Genomic DNA, 18,343 nt, shown 5'->3' on the forward strand with positions numbered 1-18,343 from the left:
CATGAAGCGCAGAGAGACCACAAACTGCTGATGCTCTACAAGCTAAGCAAATATCTTGTTTAGAACTTGGGGTGCATTTTCCCCTTAGGACATAATACACTAGTGACTGAGTTCCAGAGAGATTTTTAAAAACCCTGTTATGATTACAGATTCTCACTCTGTCCTCTTCCATTCTGCTCTGCCCTAAAAAGCTGGTGCACATGGGTCTGTACCAACTGGGCCCCTTGTTCTTGGGCCTCTATCTGGGCCTACCCAATGGGGAGGGAAGACTAAGGTATAGATGCTGACTCCCCTGGCTCCCTCCCACGAAGCCAGGGATGGCTGTGTCCTCTCCCACAGGTCATCTGGCTAGGGGATCCTCCCACCGACCTCTCTTCTCCAGGTTTTGATGACTATTCCTCTCATTGCCACTCTCCAGGCTACTGTACTATCCCTTGTGCCTTCTCTACAGCCTGTTTATTTCTTTATAAATAATCCCTTCATTAAACTCTCCTAAATTACCCAACTTGAGTGTACTGCCTCTTCCTTCCCTGACTCATAAAAGATTCCTTTGTAGACTACTCCAGGAAACCAACTACCAAAGCGTTGTCCCATAGGAAAACTCATTTCAAAGAACAAGTCAGATGGCCAGGAAAGCACCCACTCCCAATGTTGCCCCAGCAGAAGGGGTGCTCACCCCATTGTGTTGGCTAGATCACAGTGAACTGTCCTATGCTCAAGTCCCAACATGCCAGGATTTGATGGACCCATATTGGGGGTGGGGTGAGACGTCAGGCACTGCGAGCAGCAGCAGCAGCACACATGGTCAGACAGAGGTCAGTCATCATGCCATACATAGCAATTGATCTTTACTAAGGTTTATAAGTGGAAGGTACTATAGTTTGAGCATGGGCATGTGCATAGAAGTAATACCTCAGTTCATAAATACTTCTATTTATTAACAGTTCAATTCACAAACATTGTTTGACAAGCTTTTGCTTCTGTTTGCAAACTCCATATTGGGTGACAAACACAACCAACACTGAAATAAATTAAGTTCATGAACTGAGGTACCACTGTAATATCTCACTCATCATGGATATATAGAATGCCTTTTATGCACCAGGCATTGTGCTTGGAGGAACTTGAGTCTTTAACTTTCAAGACAACCAAGAAGTAAAAATTTTACTTATAGATAAGGAAACTGCTATCTTTTTGTCTATTCATCTATTTAAACACCATATAAAATAACCAGCAATTCCACTCTGAGCTTAAAAGTACAAATGAGTAAAACTCAACTTCCTCCAGAAGCTGACTCAAAGATTTTAAGTGTTTCACCTGGAAAGTTTCCTGAGAGACTATGGCAGAAATCAGTGATTCTCCACTACATTCTCAAGATATGCACTCCACTCTATTCTTTATCAATGCATAAGCCATTCCACATTCTCTAGTTGGCAATAAACACAGCTCCAAGAGTGCTAATGAATCTCTCATGTTATAAAAGGAATTGGTCCTAAGGGGTCCTGTCACATCCACTATGGAACCAGTCACATTACCAAAGATACATGGGGAGCTTCTGCGATAAAGGGTGCCACTAGCAGCAGCCTTCAAAGAACAGACCAAGATGGCCAAGAGAAAATGGACACATAGTGAAGGAGAATGATGCATGAAAACAGTGGTTCTCTGTCCATGTCATGTTCAGCTCAGGCTCAGCTCAGTCTGCAGGGAGGCTCTGTAGCTCTCTTTGGCACAAGTGGCTCAGTGGGATGTTACAGACCTTCGGTGGGAGCTGGGCAATGTAACCTGATAATGGGCGTACTTCAAGGACTGGCCCTGTTTTTCCCCCACTCCTTTGTCTATTTCATCCCCTGTGAACTCAGGAAGTCTGGGAGGATTTCTCTATTTCCCCACTACCTCATCCTATGCCCACCTTTCTCACCAACCACAGGGAGCCCTTGGAGCCAGCTGGCCGTCTTCCTGATCCAGGAACAGTGTTACCATGTGTCTTCCCATCCTTTCATACCACTGCATTCAACACCAGTTGCTGATCAACACAGTGTTCTCCCAAGCTCTGATGCCCTGAAAATACCGGAAAGAATTAAGTTATGAAATGCTGTCCCAGTTGAGCTCCCTTGCCCTTGTCTCAGGGTTTGTGTGGCTGGGACAGAAAATACGGCACTGGTATGGCTGCCAAATTTCTCATAAATCCTATTATAGATCCCTAGAGCCTCCCCCTTGTTGGAGCCAAAAACTGACTCATGGGTGATCAGTTTCATGGTGCTGAACCCCCACCCCATGACAATATTATACCTCATCAGCATTGACATACTCTTTTGTAACTGGGTCTTTAAAAGAATTAGGCTTCTTTTACAACTCCTCTCAAAAAGCAGAACTGATGGCACCGGGTAATCCTCTCACCAAGGTCAGAGGCCATTAACTTAAATCTGGACAGTGTACCAGAACCAAGATGCAGGAGAGAAGGTGCTAAGGAATGTAAGAAATGCTGGCACGGGACTTTTCTTTACTCTATTAGATTGCTTTTATATGCACAAAACCATCTAAATGCTCCCCACCAGCACCTCTGAAATGTTACTCATGTCCATAACAATTTTAAATACACAAAAAAATTAAAGCAATATTTGAGGAGGAAATTTTGTGAATAGTGAATTTGGTGACTCCTCTAATTATTTTATTTCACAGCCAATGGAAATCTAACAATATATGCATTAAGAAAGGACTAATAATAATAGTATTAAAATTATAATCGCTTTGCATTCAAAAGTCCCTTTTTCAATTGCTGCACATAATATCTCATTTAATGCTCATAAAATAGATCCACTATTGCTCTCATTTTATTAATAAGAACACTGGAACTTTAAAGGGCCAAAGTAAACAAATATTCAAGTTCACGTGGCTAAAAGTGGCTAAGCCACCTTTCCAGCCAGATTTCTGACCCTGGAACCTACTTTCTTAGTCTCTAAACAAAATTGGACTGGATGGAGGAGACATGAGATTTCATTGGCTCTTACACTGTGTTTTTTCAATTATGTTTCTTTGCCTAACTTTTATCTTTTTGCAGCATTTGAAAGGCAGAAGAGTATGATGAAGTCTCAAAACCATCTAACATTTGCTTTAGTCAGACAGTTGACCTCAAAAGAACTGGGCAGGTTTTTATTTGTTAAATCATACTTTATCTCTTAAGAGAAAGCTGTTGATGCCAAAAAGAAAAAAAAATAGAAAAGAATGTATTCAGTTCAACATAGGTAATGCTGAGAACCCTGGAGTCACACCAGGGTTTCACACATGAGCTGTGACTAGGGAAATAAGGTGGTAGTAACAATGGGTATATGTGTTTGCTGGAGGTGAGGTCAAAATGAAATACAATATCATACCTTTATAAGGAGATTATTTTAAATCCCTTAGGTTTCCTCTAGTTTAAATTTTTTTCAGAAAATTTATTAGCCCTCTCCTGCTAAGCAAAAAGTTAACATTCTTGCACAATTTGTTAACATGTGAGTGCATTCCTTTGTCCTTCATGCAAAGTTTTACTACTTCACATAGTCTGAAATACATATTATTGAAGCTGTAACATAGAATATATGTACAAACATACATACATAATGTGGGAGTAAGCATAGTACAATTAATGTTTTATAATAAATTTTATAGCACATCATATTATATACTATGCCTGCCATAGACATATGAATTATTTTAAAATTGCACAAACGGTGGTGATGTTTTACGTGATTTTAAATTTCCCTTTATATTTTGTGGTTCTCCTAAATTTTCTGCAAAAATTTGTTACTTATGTACTTAGAAAACAAAATGATAATGTATAATAATAATATTATTGTGGTTGTTATTATTATTATTATTATTGTGACAGTATAATTAAACCACTCTCCTCTTTCACTTCCCAAGTGAAAATCTCAAGTTTTTACCTCTGGCTGCATTAATGCTGCTAAGGAAACACTCAGCCTTCTTAAAACCTTCTTTGTCTTCAAAATTGCACATTTCCATGTACACACACTTTCCTAGGATATAGAGAAAGGAATCATGAATTCACACACACATACATGTACACAGCTGATTCAGGCTGGAAAATTTGGACAATGTAGCCTATGTGGCTCAGTTTGACAGATACAGCTTCCAGCAGGTAGAGGGAAGATTGTGGGCCCTGAACGCCAGAGGAGACCAGTCTGCCACAACTCTCTGGGTGCTTATTATCCACCTCATGCAGTTGACAGCAATAGCAGCCAGCCAGTTTGCCCTGCAAAGCGCAGAGGCCATGGCTTCTAGCTGTTCATATGTCTCACCTGCAGAGGAAGCTTTGTGCTAGGAGTGAATAGATGCCTGTTTCCAGGAAGATGGGTGATCGCTCCTGGTACAGTGTATTTTCTCAAGGGGAACACTGGAAAAAGTCTTGGTGAATCAATTGGGCTCCCCTCAATCCGGGACAAGGCTGAGACCCATGTGCCAGCTGCTGGGACTAGCCGGGTGACCCTCAGTTGCACATTTGGGTTAGTTCTTTTGGTTAACACAGTTGGATAATTTAAGAATCTTGTAATTATCTTTAATAAGTTTTCAATATGTGCAAGAGCTAAAAGCAACACATACCCATTACAGCAATAGTTTTGAGCCTAGAACCAGGGTACAGACAAGTAGTCATGTGTCACTTAACAAAGGAGATAGATTCAGAGAAATGCCTCCTTAGGTGATTTTGCTGTCACAGGAATCACGGTATAGTTACAGCTGTCTGCCACTGACCTCAGTGTTGCTATATGGCACATGATCATGTAAGAAATAAACATTACCCCTCCAAGAACTTAGCAGAAGACTGAAAAACATGAAATTATCTGAAACTAGCACAGGAGAGTACATATTTATAATGTATGTAATGAGTATGAACTTTCCTCAAAAGCTTGAATGTAAGAAATAAACCACTTCTTGTTCTTCCAGATCAGATGAATATGGTTCCAAGTTCCAACCAATCTGGCTAGCAGAATATCTAGCATCTGGTTTCCTTCCTACCTCCATTACAGTACAAAAGAATCCCAAGTTCCTAGCCTTAGTCTATGATGAAAGATACAGTTCTACCATCCTGTCTGCTATGAAGCCTGCTGCAGAGGCAGGAGTCAGTCACCCCACAAAAATGCAATGATTTTCAAGTATGGAGCATGCCCCAGGGTGAGCAATGGAAGACCCCATCTCCCCTTTCAGTGTCTCTGTGTTGGAGGTGAGTCTGTAAGATGTCCTGAGATGTCTCCTCTGAGGCCTGCTCCCTCAGAGGTTGTGAGGGTAGATATAGGGTGTTGACATGTCCACTGCCATTGCTTGTCACCCTTCATCTCAGTTTCTCTCCTTTATAACCATGAAAACAAGGCAAAAGTTAGTGTCTCAATAGGATTTTCACAGGTAATGTGTGTTATAGTCTTCAAGCAAAATGTCACCCAAAAGTCACATTGCGTTGAAGGCTGGGTTGCTGGTGAGCTTTAGGGAAGCGGTTGGATCATAAGGGTTCTTCCTTAGACTGAAAATTAATCCACCAATGAGATAATAATTTGATGTCACTATTTGCTTTTTTTGTTTTGTTTTGTTTTGTTTTGTTTTGGTTTGGTTTGGTTTGGTTTGGTTTGGTTTTTCAGTTTTTCTCCGGTACCGGGAACCAAACTCATGACCTTGCGCTTGCCAGGCAGGTGCTTTTGCCACTGAGCTAAATCCCCAGCCCCTGATGTCACTATTTGCAAGTGATGGAAACAGGAGTGGAGCGGAGCTGGAAGGAATAAATCATAGGTCATGACTTTGTTTCCTGACCACTTCCTCTCTGGCTCCTTTCCTTGCTTTCTGCTTCCTGATGGCCATAATGTGAGCAGCTTTACTTTGCCCCACAACACCTTCAGACCCAATGTTTCCACCTCACTCAGGCCTCTGGTAATGGAACCAACTGACCATGAACTGAAACCTCAGAAACCACAAGGCAAAACAAATCTTTCCTCCTTTACTTTGTTTTTCTCTGGTATTTGGTCTAAGTGATGCAAAGCTGACTAACACAATGCTTAATACAAGATAACCGTACTTTTCAAATCACAAGTCTTACTTAAGAAGACATGATTTTGCTATGCAGCACTAGAATGGACTGAATGGAATTAACCAGTAGTTTTTTCCCTATGGTCACTGTAACTTACGCTAACCATATCACATAGTTGGCTGGAAAGCACAGGCTAGACTGACAGGACCCTAGAGAGTGCTTCATTTCCCATTGCCTAGTACAAAATGCCTCTTGGTCTCTGCAGTCTTACTGAAGGCCGGAGCATACACTGTCAGGTCAGCCTCCAGCCATTCCCTCTCTAGTCTTCATGGCACGTGTTCTCTCTCTCTATTCCTCCCTTTCTCCCTTCTCAACTTCCTGTTTCTTTTCCTCCTCTTTCTGTTTCATGTCAGTATTTTTTTTGGTTGTACCTTTCTTCTGAAGTAGGAACTGAGTAAACCTGTGTTTCTAGATCATCTTAAAATTCCCTCTAACACTCACTCTGTAAACACCTGATATTCTTATCTTCCAAGCCCTTGCTTCCAGGTATGTCCTTACCCGAGACACTCTCTGGCAGATCTGTGCACATCCTATGGAGACAAAATGGTGATGGTGAGTTCAGCTTCCCAGAGACCCGGAACTGAGCATAAATTCTGGTTCCAGTGCTTACAAGCTGCAAGACTGTGAACAATCTCCTAACCTTCACAACATCATTTTTTCAACTATGCAATGCCCATTTTTTCCTTTGAGCATGGCTGAGTCTACACTGAGGTGCCAGGTGAATTCTCCACAACTGCAAAGAGATGGCACCACGCAGAATGCTCCCTCTGTCGGAGGGGAAAAGAATGACCAACGAATTCACTGCACCTTGCTTATTCTCATTACAAACTGTTAAGGATGAGAAAAAATAACACATTTTGGAAAAACCACTCAACTTTCTGAAGATAATAGAATCTTCCCTGTCATCTCAAATCCTCTCAAGCTCAATGTTTTAGAATGCAGTTTTATGATAATACTGTTCTAGTTACCTCACGTTCCTGAGCACAGAGTCACTATTTATGAAGCTGTCACCACTTCTAAGAAATAATTTCAGTGAGAACGTCAGTGTGCATCGAAACCATAAAAATTCCTCTGCCAGGAATTGGGAGAAGTCTAGAAGTTTGCAAAACATGAAGCGACTTCTGGTTAGGCCCCAGAAGGGGTCACAGAATGACCATTTGTTTAGGATCTTTAAGGAAAGACAAGATTTAGGAGGACAGAGAGAATTCACGTAGTTAATGAAATTAACTATAGTAAATCATACATGTGAATATGTGTACAATTTAAATATATGTAACAATGTAAATATATTAGTAGTGTATAGAATTATATATACATGTGCTCCGTGTATACACATGCACCTCAGAGGCCTGGGAGTAGAGGCACTCATGTTTTATTAGCAAGGCAAGGAGTGAGTGCACAGCCTGTGTCTGAGGAGGAATGGCCACCTGAGGGAATGAGGGAAGAGTGAGTTTGGGAACGAAGACCTAGGAGGCAGCGGAGGTGGGGCTGCAGATGCCAGTACTAGCCCTGGGCCTGGGCCAAAGCATGCACTCAATAAATACTTGTTTGAGTTGAATAGGCGCCAACACGAATGCTCCTCTAAGCGGTGTGAGGAGCTCTGGTCGGCACTGCTAGACATTCGTGGTTCCCTGTTTTTCCCTTTTGCTCTGCTTTTCATTTTTTTTTTTTTTTTTAATGTTCCTGAGGTCTTTTGTTATTGGTTTTTGTTGGGGTTTTTGTTGTTGTTGTTGTTGTTGTTGTTTGTCTTTTTGAGACAAGGTCTCACTATGCACTTCAGGCTGGCTTTGGGCTCACTTTGTAGCCCAGGCTGGCCTCAAGCTTGCAGCAATCCTCCTGGCTCAGCCTCCTCAGTAACACCTGTAGTAACACCAGCATTCCTCGTCAGTGCTGGAATTACAGGCATGCGCCACCATGCCTGGTTTCTGTTGTTAGTTTTTCCCTACTTTGATAACACCATTCTCTCATATTCTGTACCAGCGGGCACAGCAAAAAGGATCATCAAGACTCAGTTTGTGGTTTCTTCTAACTCAAGTAACAATGATAAAATAAATGAAGAAGGAAAAGAAATAAAAATAGATACACATGTATGTGTTTGGAAAAATTAAGTTGACTTTTTTGAAATAAGGTTTTGCTATGTAGTCCAAGCTGACAGGAATTTACAGTGATCCTCCTACCTCAGCCTGCTGATTGCTGAGAGAATAGACATGCTTCACCATGTCTGGATTAGAAGACCACTTTTTATACATAGGAATTTTAAAAAATTTTTATCTCATCCCAACCTACTATCCAGTTCAGTGTTTTCTTTAAACCAAGTGGTTCTCAGTCAGCAGTGACATTTACATTTGGAAACATTTCTGGCTGTCACATCTGGACAGGTGTTACTGGCACCTAGTGTATACAAACCTGGGCCACTGCCCAATACCCTACAATACTCAGGACAGCCTTCTGCAATGTGTAATTATTTGGCCTCGTACATCATTGTTATCAAGCCTGGGAAGCCCTCTCTTAAACCTTCTTATATTTACTTTCTTTAATAATAAACTACATTTAAGAATAATTTTAGATCTACATAAAAAAGAAGATAGCATAGGGAGTTCCTCTATATGCCATATTCAGTTTTCCCTGTTATTAACTACTTACATTAGTATGGTACTTTTATTACAATCTATGAATCAATATAGACTAAGGTTAGTTATTTGCATGATTAATTAAAGTCCACACTTAATTTGCATTTCCTTAGTTCTTCCCTCGTGTCCTTTTTCTATCCCAGGAGCAGGTCCTCATGCTGCATCTTATTTGATTCTTTACTTCCTCCACTCCTCTTGGATGTACAAGAAACTTTAATGAAGTTTCCTTTTTGCTTACCTGGACAGTTTTGAGGAGTACTGGTCCAGTGTTTTGTCTAGTGTCTTTAACTGAGATTTCTTTGCTGTTTTTCTCTTGATCAGTCTGGGTGCACACAGATAAAATGCTGCCGCATCACATTATTTCAGCAGTATATTCGAGACATAGCAATACCCTTGTCTCAAAAACGAAGTATGTTCTGTCCACATGACTTACCACTGTTGTTGACCAGGGTCACCCAGCCAAAGTAGTGATGGTCAGGTTTCTTCAATGTGAAGTTACCTTTCCCATCTCCTCTTTCCAAGTTGTGCCCCTTGGAAGGAACTCACTATGTACAGCCTGAGAACACTTGAGAACTGGGAAGTTGTTTTCTACTCCCTTGCGAATGGTGAATTTTTTTTTTCCTGCAGTATTAGAGATTAATCCAGGGCCTTCACACTTAGCTACCTCCTCAGTCCTTTAGTTTTACTTTTTCTTTTGAGGGCAGGGTCTTGCTGAGTCATTAAGTTGCCCAGGCTTGGCTTGAACTTGTGATCTTCCTGCCTGTACCTCCGCAAGAGCTGGGATTACAGGCAGACACCACCACATCAGCCTTGATAATGGCTGTCTGTTCTCTCCAACTCATTCAATCATTTATTTATTCTGTATCAACTATTTGTTCTGTAGTTTGGGCTATTATTTTCTTGCTCAACTTTCTCCCCCTTTGGTCACTGGCAGCTCTCCATTATGAAGCTGTTCATTGCAGCATTGCTTGTTTTAGAGCACTTCCTCATTTTTCTGGTAACACAAGATAGATACTCTATGCCAGGGAAGGCAAACCTTTTAGAGCTTTCAATGATACAGAGAGCCTGCTGTGGCACTTCTGCCATAGCTTCACCACCACTGTGTTACACTTATCTTGTATATTTCCTGCCCTCGTTCAGACATTTATCCAAGGAGTCCTTTTATTGAAGAATGATAAGGCATCATTACTACTGAGACTATGTTCACTTTTCATCCCAACAAGAAACCTAAGCACATAGTATGCATTTCTTGTTTGTTTGTTTGTTTTTTGGTTTTTCTCCGGTACCGGGAACCGAACTCACGACCTTGCGCTTGCCAGGCAGGCGCTTTTTGCCACTGAGCTAAATCCCCAGCCCCAGTATGCATTTCAATATTAGGTAGTAACAATAATACATGTGTATGATCTAGAAACAAAAATAATTAATAAATTGGGAAGATGCATGCTATTTTAAAACCCATATTCAATGACAAAAATGCTTGGTGACTACTGCTGTAGAACAGGGTTATTAATAGGGCTCAATGCTAGCAAATCTGTCTCTGTGAGTCCTTACTACAATGTCATATTCCCACGCAAAGGATTCTATAGCTGTGGAGTTGGGTGTTCATTTCCCAGCCATGGATAGCAAGGAGTGGCTTCCATAGCTCCATCTCTCATAGTCCATAAGGGTCCTCAGGAGGAGCTGGTGATGTGAACTCCACACTACCCAGACACAGCAGCTATTGTAACAGAACAGAGGGACAGGAGCCTGGAATGGGTGGGAAGGAAGCTAGGGCAAGGACACTGATTGCTTTAGCTGAGCTGACTCTGACCTTGAACTGGGCAGAACAGCTCAGATTCCTCCCTGCCACCTACCTTCCACCAGGACCTCAGGCACTTGTCTTTTGGTTATGTATCCCCTTTCATCAGCAGCACCGAGGGAGACACGAACATCAGTCAGCATCTCTCAGGCCTGAGAACAAGAAACTAAACACTCTAACACTCTTCTACTGCTGGGAAGAGTAGCTTGAGTGTGTGTGTGTGTGTGTGTGTGTGTGTGTGTGCGCGCGCACGCGTGCATGCACAGGATCATGCACTATAACAGAAACCTTGAGAGGACTAATGAGGAATGAGTCAGTCCTTCACCTTCCCCACCCACGGCATCCCCGGGCCACGCACAAAGCAGTTGGGCCCTGTAGTTAAACAGGTAAATATTGAATCCCTTGTTTCTGTTTTTCAAAAACACATTGGACAGTAAGTGGCCTTACTTTTGAAGAGAACGTTTCCAGAAACCCCGCTGCTACTCCTGGCTACAAACATGGCAAACAATTGCTGACTAAGGCCAGAATTTGATCTTGGTTTTCAGATCAACCATAAACTTGTTGGGGCATTGGCAGCAATTTTGGTGTTGGCCCTGTTAAACGATGGACTGGGTGGGAAAGATCCTGAAGATTCCATTCTCTAAGATAGGATTGGGTCACCCTGGAAAGCAGCCTTGCACCTGGGAGGGGCTAATCCTTTTGTTGACTTTCTTGATCTAGGGAAGAAATGACATTACTTATCATGTCTGCAGTGTCCAGTGTCCTGACCTGAACTCTCACCCCAGGTCTGTGAGGACAAGCTCGTGAACGCTTGCCCCCAGAAATGCAGTGGCCAAGTGGGGGCCACAACCTACTTTGCACTGCTTCCTCTTCACTCTGCACTTCACAGAGAAACCCCAAGTCTCCAGGGCTAGTCTCCTAGCAGCTGGAATTTAAGCTGAGAAAAGTCCCCCAGGCCCAGCCCTTTCTCCCTACAGCCCCACTGTCCTCAGGAACACTCCTTGGCCACAGTCTGGCCTAAGAAACAAACACATTTCTGTCAGAGAATCCACAAGGCTTCAGGTTAGGGTTAAAAGCATAGAAAATCATAGTATCAGTTATCATAGTCGCAGCCCTAATGGTACCCTAGTCAAATCACTGCTGATTAAAACCAGGCTTGTTAATAAACCACAGGCTTTATTTCCCCTCAAATGTCTATAACCACTTTCTTCAACCCCTATTAAAAGGCAAAACCTAAAGAAAAACACAGCTTTAGAGCCAAGTGCAGTGCATTCCCCAGAGGAGAAAAAAGTGAGCAAGAAAGAAACAGCTCTTTTCTCCTCACCTTTCCCCCACTTAACAGAGTCAAAGCTGTTTAGTAACTAAAGAGAGAAGTCAGAACGCAGGAGGGAGTTATCAGTGGTCTGCAGTGCAGGATCAGCCCAGCACGGGCCTCCTCCTCCGCCTCCTGCGCGAAGGCCTTTGCCAGTCATTCCCCGCATCTGACTCACATCCTTATTACCTCCTTCTCCTCTCACTTTCCCCCTAAGGAACTGATTTTTCCTCCCATCTAAGCCAGAAAGAATTTCTCTGGATTAAGGGGACTGATGAAAGCATTTTTAATATTTGAGTTCAGGTTTGCAAGCTCCGTAAAACCAACTGTTCCCATTGCCTGCTTTGTCCTCCTGGCCTGCCTTTGTCAGTCGTTTCTCCCCTTCTTGAAGGGCCCTGCCCAGGTGGGGGTCTCTGGCCCCCAGCAGCTTCCCCTGCAGGACTGCCTGCTCTCAGGCACTCTTTCTGCTGCTCCCAGATGCAAGGCATAACATCTCTCAAGAATCTTTCAGAACGCAGTGGAGGGACGCACATGACATCTTTCATGTTGATGCCATCTATCTTTCAAGTAAAGACTGGTTTGACAGCGTGTTGAGCAGCTCAGAGGGGAGCATGCTTCAAGCCCGGAGGGGAAAGTTTTGACAATTCATTCCGGGGAAAACTGGAACGTTCCCCACCCACCCTGCCTTTGACTAATAGGAGATGGAGAGGGGGAGGCAATGTCTTCCCAGGACAGGAAGATAATGGCCTTTGTTCTCTACTCTTCCCTCATCTGCATCCCTGTTACAACACTGCTTTCCCTTGCTCCTCAAATTAATATAGTTCTATCCACTTTACCTTAAATTCCAGGAACCATGAAATTACCACCGTAAACAGGCTTTTTGTGGCATAACCCTGCCAGGAACTACTCAGTGCAGCTCAATTAAATAGTCCTTGAGAAGTAAAAGGCCTAGTGTAGAAAGGGAGAAGAATCCCTTTCAAGCGGGCTACAGCTTCTTTTCTGCCTTGGGGTCTGAGATCTGACCCCTCCTTTGGGAAGCTTTCTACACCAGGCAACCATCTCACCCTGTCCTCATACCACAAGTCCCTCTGGCTTCCCAGCGAAGTCTCATTTCAAAAAAGTAGAAAATTCACCCCTACTAAATGTGACATTTTCCATCTTTTTTTATATTCAATCACATCACCAGCCACAGCCACAGCATAGTTATTTTCACATGATGGAAATGTACCAAATGACAGATTGGGGTGTGTGTGTTTGCGAGCATGATAAATGTCACCCCAAGGTGTAACACCCAAAACAAGTTGGCTAACGCAGAGCAATGAATCACTCGAGAAAATTGCCCTGTAATGGAGAGATAAACACTCTTGTCTAGATAAGTAGATTTCAGGCTGAGTCTATTTTTCACAAGAGGAGTGCTCTAGCATTTTAGTAATTAGAATAACTAATATTTCCATTTTGAACGTGATATTTTTTAGCACAGGAAAACCAAAACATTGTTTCATTGGTATTTTTCCAAAAGACTAGGAAAACTCACACACTTTATGCTGGGACCTTCTTTCCTGTAAAGCACAGTATCTTGACGATAGTCCCATGAGATGAGCATTACAAATCAAATGAGGTGGAGAAAGACCGTGTCACCATCACCCATCATGAGATCGTCAGTATCATTGCAATACCTGCTCTTTATTTGCACCAACTTTCGTCTAGGGACTGGCTGAGGTATTTTATAAGCATAAAACTTACTAACCTTATTAATAATGCAACAAAGTAGATATTTCGGGTATCCCCATGAGCAAATAAACTCAGAAGATTTGTGCCCTTAGCCCCAGTAACACAGTTAATGAGCTGTAGGCTTTAGATTCACACAGATGCCCATGATGTCTCCAAATCATGGTGCATTCCTTTTAATGTCCACCAGTTCATTGATACTCCTTACATCAAAAGACAGGCACCAATTTTTCTTCCCTCAAAAGTAAGGTGCACTTAAGGACCCTCTTCTGAAGAAGAAAAAGAAACTCTCTCTTTCTCTCTCTCTCTCTCTCTCTCTCTCTCTCTCCCCCTCTCTGTCTTTCTCTATCTCTTTCTCCCTTTCCCTCCCCCTTCCTCTCCCTCCTTCCCTCTCTCTCTCTCCACTCCTGAGGCAGCCAGCTGTGCCATGCAGTTGTTCAAGCCTCCCATGGAGAGATTCCTCTGGCAAGGGGTGAGGCCTCTGACATAGGCACTCGGTAGAGCCTCCTAGTTGCAGGTTCTCCAGCTCCAGCCACACCTTCTGGGGGCTACATACCTTGATGACAACCTGACTGCAACCTCAGGAGAGATCCTGCACCAGAATTCATTATGCAATAATAAATAACTCGTGTTTTTTTCAAAATCATATTTCTGCCAAAGCAACTGCATTTGCCCCTGCAAGTCTAGTGGTATACAGTGTTACTTAGACATGGAAGTGAAAGCTTTTTTTGTCTTCTCAAGACATAGCACTGTACCAAGCACGTACCTTGTGTTCTGGACTTCACATCTTGTCACTATGACCACACAGAGAATCAGGAGCACTGAATTTGGCCATCTGCAGTTGAACCCAGTTTCTCATGATCCAAATCTTCTGACGTCTCCGAACAAGGCAATAGGAATCTCATTCCACTGGCCCTGCCATTTTATCCTGTGACCCTTTGTACTTGGCCAGCAAGCCTGGACCAAGCACACAGACTGTCCTATAAGTTACATTAATACTCTCAAAGCAATTTTTAATCACTAAAAAATCTCCCTCATATGAATTAAATGACCAGACACGTCCTTCCAGTGCCCACAGAAGTCTGATTTTCAAACTTCCCTGGTGATATTCAGACATCCCTACACTTGAGTATCTCAGCGTTATTCTGGCTTCCCTGGGGCCTAGCCAAGACTTTTTGATAAAAACATAAAACTGGCCTGAAAAATGTGTACCCTGTCAGTGAACCTGCTCTCCCTCACACACACACCCCATACACACAATCCAAGATGGCCCAGCTGAAAAGTTCAAAGAACCTGGACAAGTTTCCAGGCTTCATCAGGACTTCAGAGACACCCAAATTCATTCTGCTGTCTCTCCAATGCATTAAAGTTCTTGCACAGAAAATTTAGAATGTGGAGGCTTTGCCTCTCTACAGAACTGCAAATAAATTATCCCAAGAGACGGTCTCCTCGATGAATAAACACATGACTTTCATTTGCCTAACTCTGCAAAAGTGCTTTTAAAGTAATCCAGGAAAATCTCCCTGGACCACAACATGCAGGCTGCTGCTCCATCCTAGCTTAAGGGGAGCACACACTGTGCTTCTTCCCGTCGCATTTTAATCAAGTGCATCATAGCATGAGAGGACTCAGGAACTACTTTTCTCCAGATGGTTTTCCATCCCACTGTGGACTCCACTGAGAAGGAAATGGAACAAGATTTCCCAGTTTAGGACTTTAAATTGATTTGTTTTCCCTTGGACTTGGTACGTGCTGACCTCACTTTCACCAAACTCCAAGAGACTCTGAACAGCTACCATGCCATACAAGATCCAGTGCTCCTGGCATCATTCATCCTGCCAAAATAAAAGGAGCTTTCTCTCCCCAACTGTAGGGTGCGGACTTGAATAAGCTAAGGCTGGAACAAGGCCTTGAACTTCTTTTGTGCTAGATTCCTAGTAGCCATGCAATAGGACAGTTTGAATCCAGAAAGTATACCCCTATAAGCTTTTTATTCTGATTTTGCCCAGTTCATATCCATGCTGATTGGAAAGTGTGATAGTGGCTCAGGTAAAATGAAGGCTTTCTCCACACACCACACTCCCACTGCAGCAGCAGCCGGCGAGGACACTTTAAAGCTCACGTGTCTCTTCAAGATGATGCTTCCATCTTCCATGTGCTTCTGATGGTAACAGTTACCCTCAACCCTCTCCATCATCAAGCACAGAGCTCAGGAAAGAAACAGTCTTCCTGCTGATGGCATGCTTCATCCCAGAACTGCTCCCACAGACAGTGCTGGTCTGCACCAGATAATGCCACTTACCAAACCCTAACACTTCATCCCATCTAATGCTCATAACAATCTTATTAGTCCTGTTTAATAAACTGAAAGTGAAGATGGGAGAGGCTATGTAAGGTGTCCAAACTCACAAGCCCCAGACGAGAACAAAAGGATAGACACTGAATCCCTCTGTCATTTGATAATCCGTAGTTGCTGTCCTGCAGAAAGGGATGTCCCGGAAGAGGGTGCAGTTAACGTGGTGGAATGGACTGCTGGGAGGACCGGACAGGGGACTTCCTGGAGTAAGGGTGCCTGCTGTGGTCCTCGAATGATGAGTAGCTACTGACAGGGCTGACATAGAGAGAGGAACAATAAGCCAGGTGTGGTGGAGCACTGTAGTCTCAACACTCTGGGATGCTAAAGCAGGAGGATCACAGCTTCTATCCTGGATAACTTAACAACTTAGCAAAACCCAACTCAAAATTTAAAAAGAAATTTTTCAAAGGGACTGAGAATGTAGCTCCTCTCAGAGGCCCACTCAATATCTCCAATATTGAGAGGAAGAGAGAGAGAGAGAGAGAGAGACAGAGAAAGCAATCTGAGGGGATGGCCAGCATGTCACAAAGGCCTATGGAACACAGCCTGGTTTGGCATGCCCGGTTTGGCGTGCCCAGGGTAACAACAGTATAGAGCACCTGAGAAGACAGACAGGGCTGACAGAGAGGGTGGCCAGATGGCCCTGGAGCAGATTTCCAGGGCTTCTTCCACTACCTGAGGACCCTCTCTTATGTCCCTTGAGGATGGTCATTATAGCTATGTCTTAACAAGATTCCTCCTTGAGAAGAGTGGGGGTTGGAAGACCACGGTCCACTCTGGGTAAAGGTAAAGAGATTGACAGGAGAGATGAAAAATACAACGAGGAGCTAAACTTAGTAGACACATGAGCTTGGAGGGAAAGCAAGTAGTGCTGGAAAGAAACTTGGATTTCAGGGCCACAATAATATTTCTGGATGGATAGTTATGACTTCAAGAATGCAAGGAAAAACAATCCATTTCTTTTTTGTTGGGGGGATGCAGATATAAATGTGTATCATGCTGTGTTTTCCATGAAACACTGACATTTTCCATCTGGATGTGCTGGAGGCACCTCAAAGGAGACGTGGGAGGTGCTGGCTGACATGTCGCCATCCGTCTGACTCTGAAACCCTCCTGGGGAGAAGCTGGTATCCAAATCTCTCCCATCCCTGGCAAGCCCGGGAGAGAAACCGGCAGGCTGCCTGCACTATCTTGCGGAAGTCCCAGAGTTCTCAGGCTGAAGACTTTTGCCTCCCTTAACCTTTTGTCTGCTTTTCAGCACTTGGTGCAGGGTCCCAGCCAGACTCATGGCCCAGGAAGCTGTGTACAGGGTGTGCCCAGGACAGCCCTGTGGGACCCTGGGCCCTCTGCCCAGCTAAGCCTGTGACTAGATAGAGACACAGCAGGAAGATCTGTAGTTTAATAAACTAATATTACTTTGGCACCTACTATGCACAAGTCACTGCACAAAACATTAGTTCTTGAAGCTAAGAGTGTAGTCCTTGACCTCCAGGAGCTCAAAGTCTGTGCAGATCTAAAAGGAAAAACAGGGAGCAACTGAGAACAAGGAGATCAGGGGAGTCGCACTCAGAAACAGCAAAAGGTGAGGTTTTCCTTGTCCAAGGTCAACCACACCCTATACCTAGATGTCTCCCCAAAGCCTCCTGCACTCACACATGGGCTTTGAGGAGCTGGTTGGATTATAGGTCCATGACACTTGAAGGGTATTAGTCCACTGTTGTGTTTATAGCTAAGTGTGACTTAGCAAAGATTTGTCAGGGGAAATAGTCATGGGGGTGTGGCCTGGAAGAGTCTACCTTTGTCCTTCCTCCCCTGACTCCTTTCTGCATTTTGCCCCCTAATGCCATGAGCTGTTTCTCCTCTGCCAGGACCCTCTCCTATGCCGCTCTGCCTTGGAGCCAGGTGACTATTCACTGTAAGCCAAAATAAACCTTTCCCCCTTCAAGTTGTGGTGTCTGGCATTGTGCCCCACTGAGGAGAAAGCAACTAAGACACCATCAAAATCCTACTCAGGTCAGGAACCAGGGCACAATGAGGGAAGATTCCATCTTCATCCCAGGTCTGAAATACTCACCGCTGTTGTAGTCCCCATCACATAATCGTCACAAGTGAACAGAGTAAGTTACTTGGCAGTCGTTTGCTTCATGCTTGTGTCCCTAAAGGACTGAGTACAGTCATCCCTTGGTACCTGCAGGGCTTTGTTCCACCACATCCCATACTAACACCTAAGGCTGCTCACTTCGCTTGTATAAAATGGCAGAGTTTGCGGAGAATCTATGCCTATCTGATCATCGTGTTAAATCATCTCTAGATTACTAATAATATCAAACAAAATGTACACGTTGTTAAATAGATTGTGCTATGTTGTTCAGGGAATAATAACAAGATGAATTGACTGTGTATGTTTTCAGTACACAGTTTTTTTCAAATAGTTCCGACCCATGGTTAG

Source organism: Chinchilla lanigera, unplaced genomic scaffold (genome assembly GCF_000276665.1).
Source record: "Chinchilla lanigera isolate Chin_1 unplaced genomic scaffold, ChiLan1.0 scaffold00031, whole genome shotgun sequence".
Lineage (NCBI taxonomy): Eukaryota > Metazoa > Chordata > Mammalia > Rodentia > Chinchillidae > Chinchilla > Chinchilla lanigera.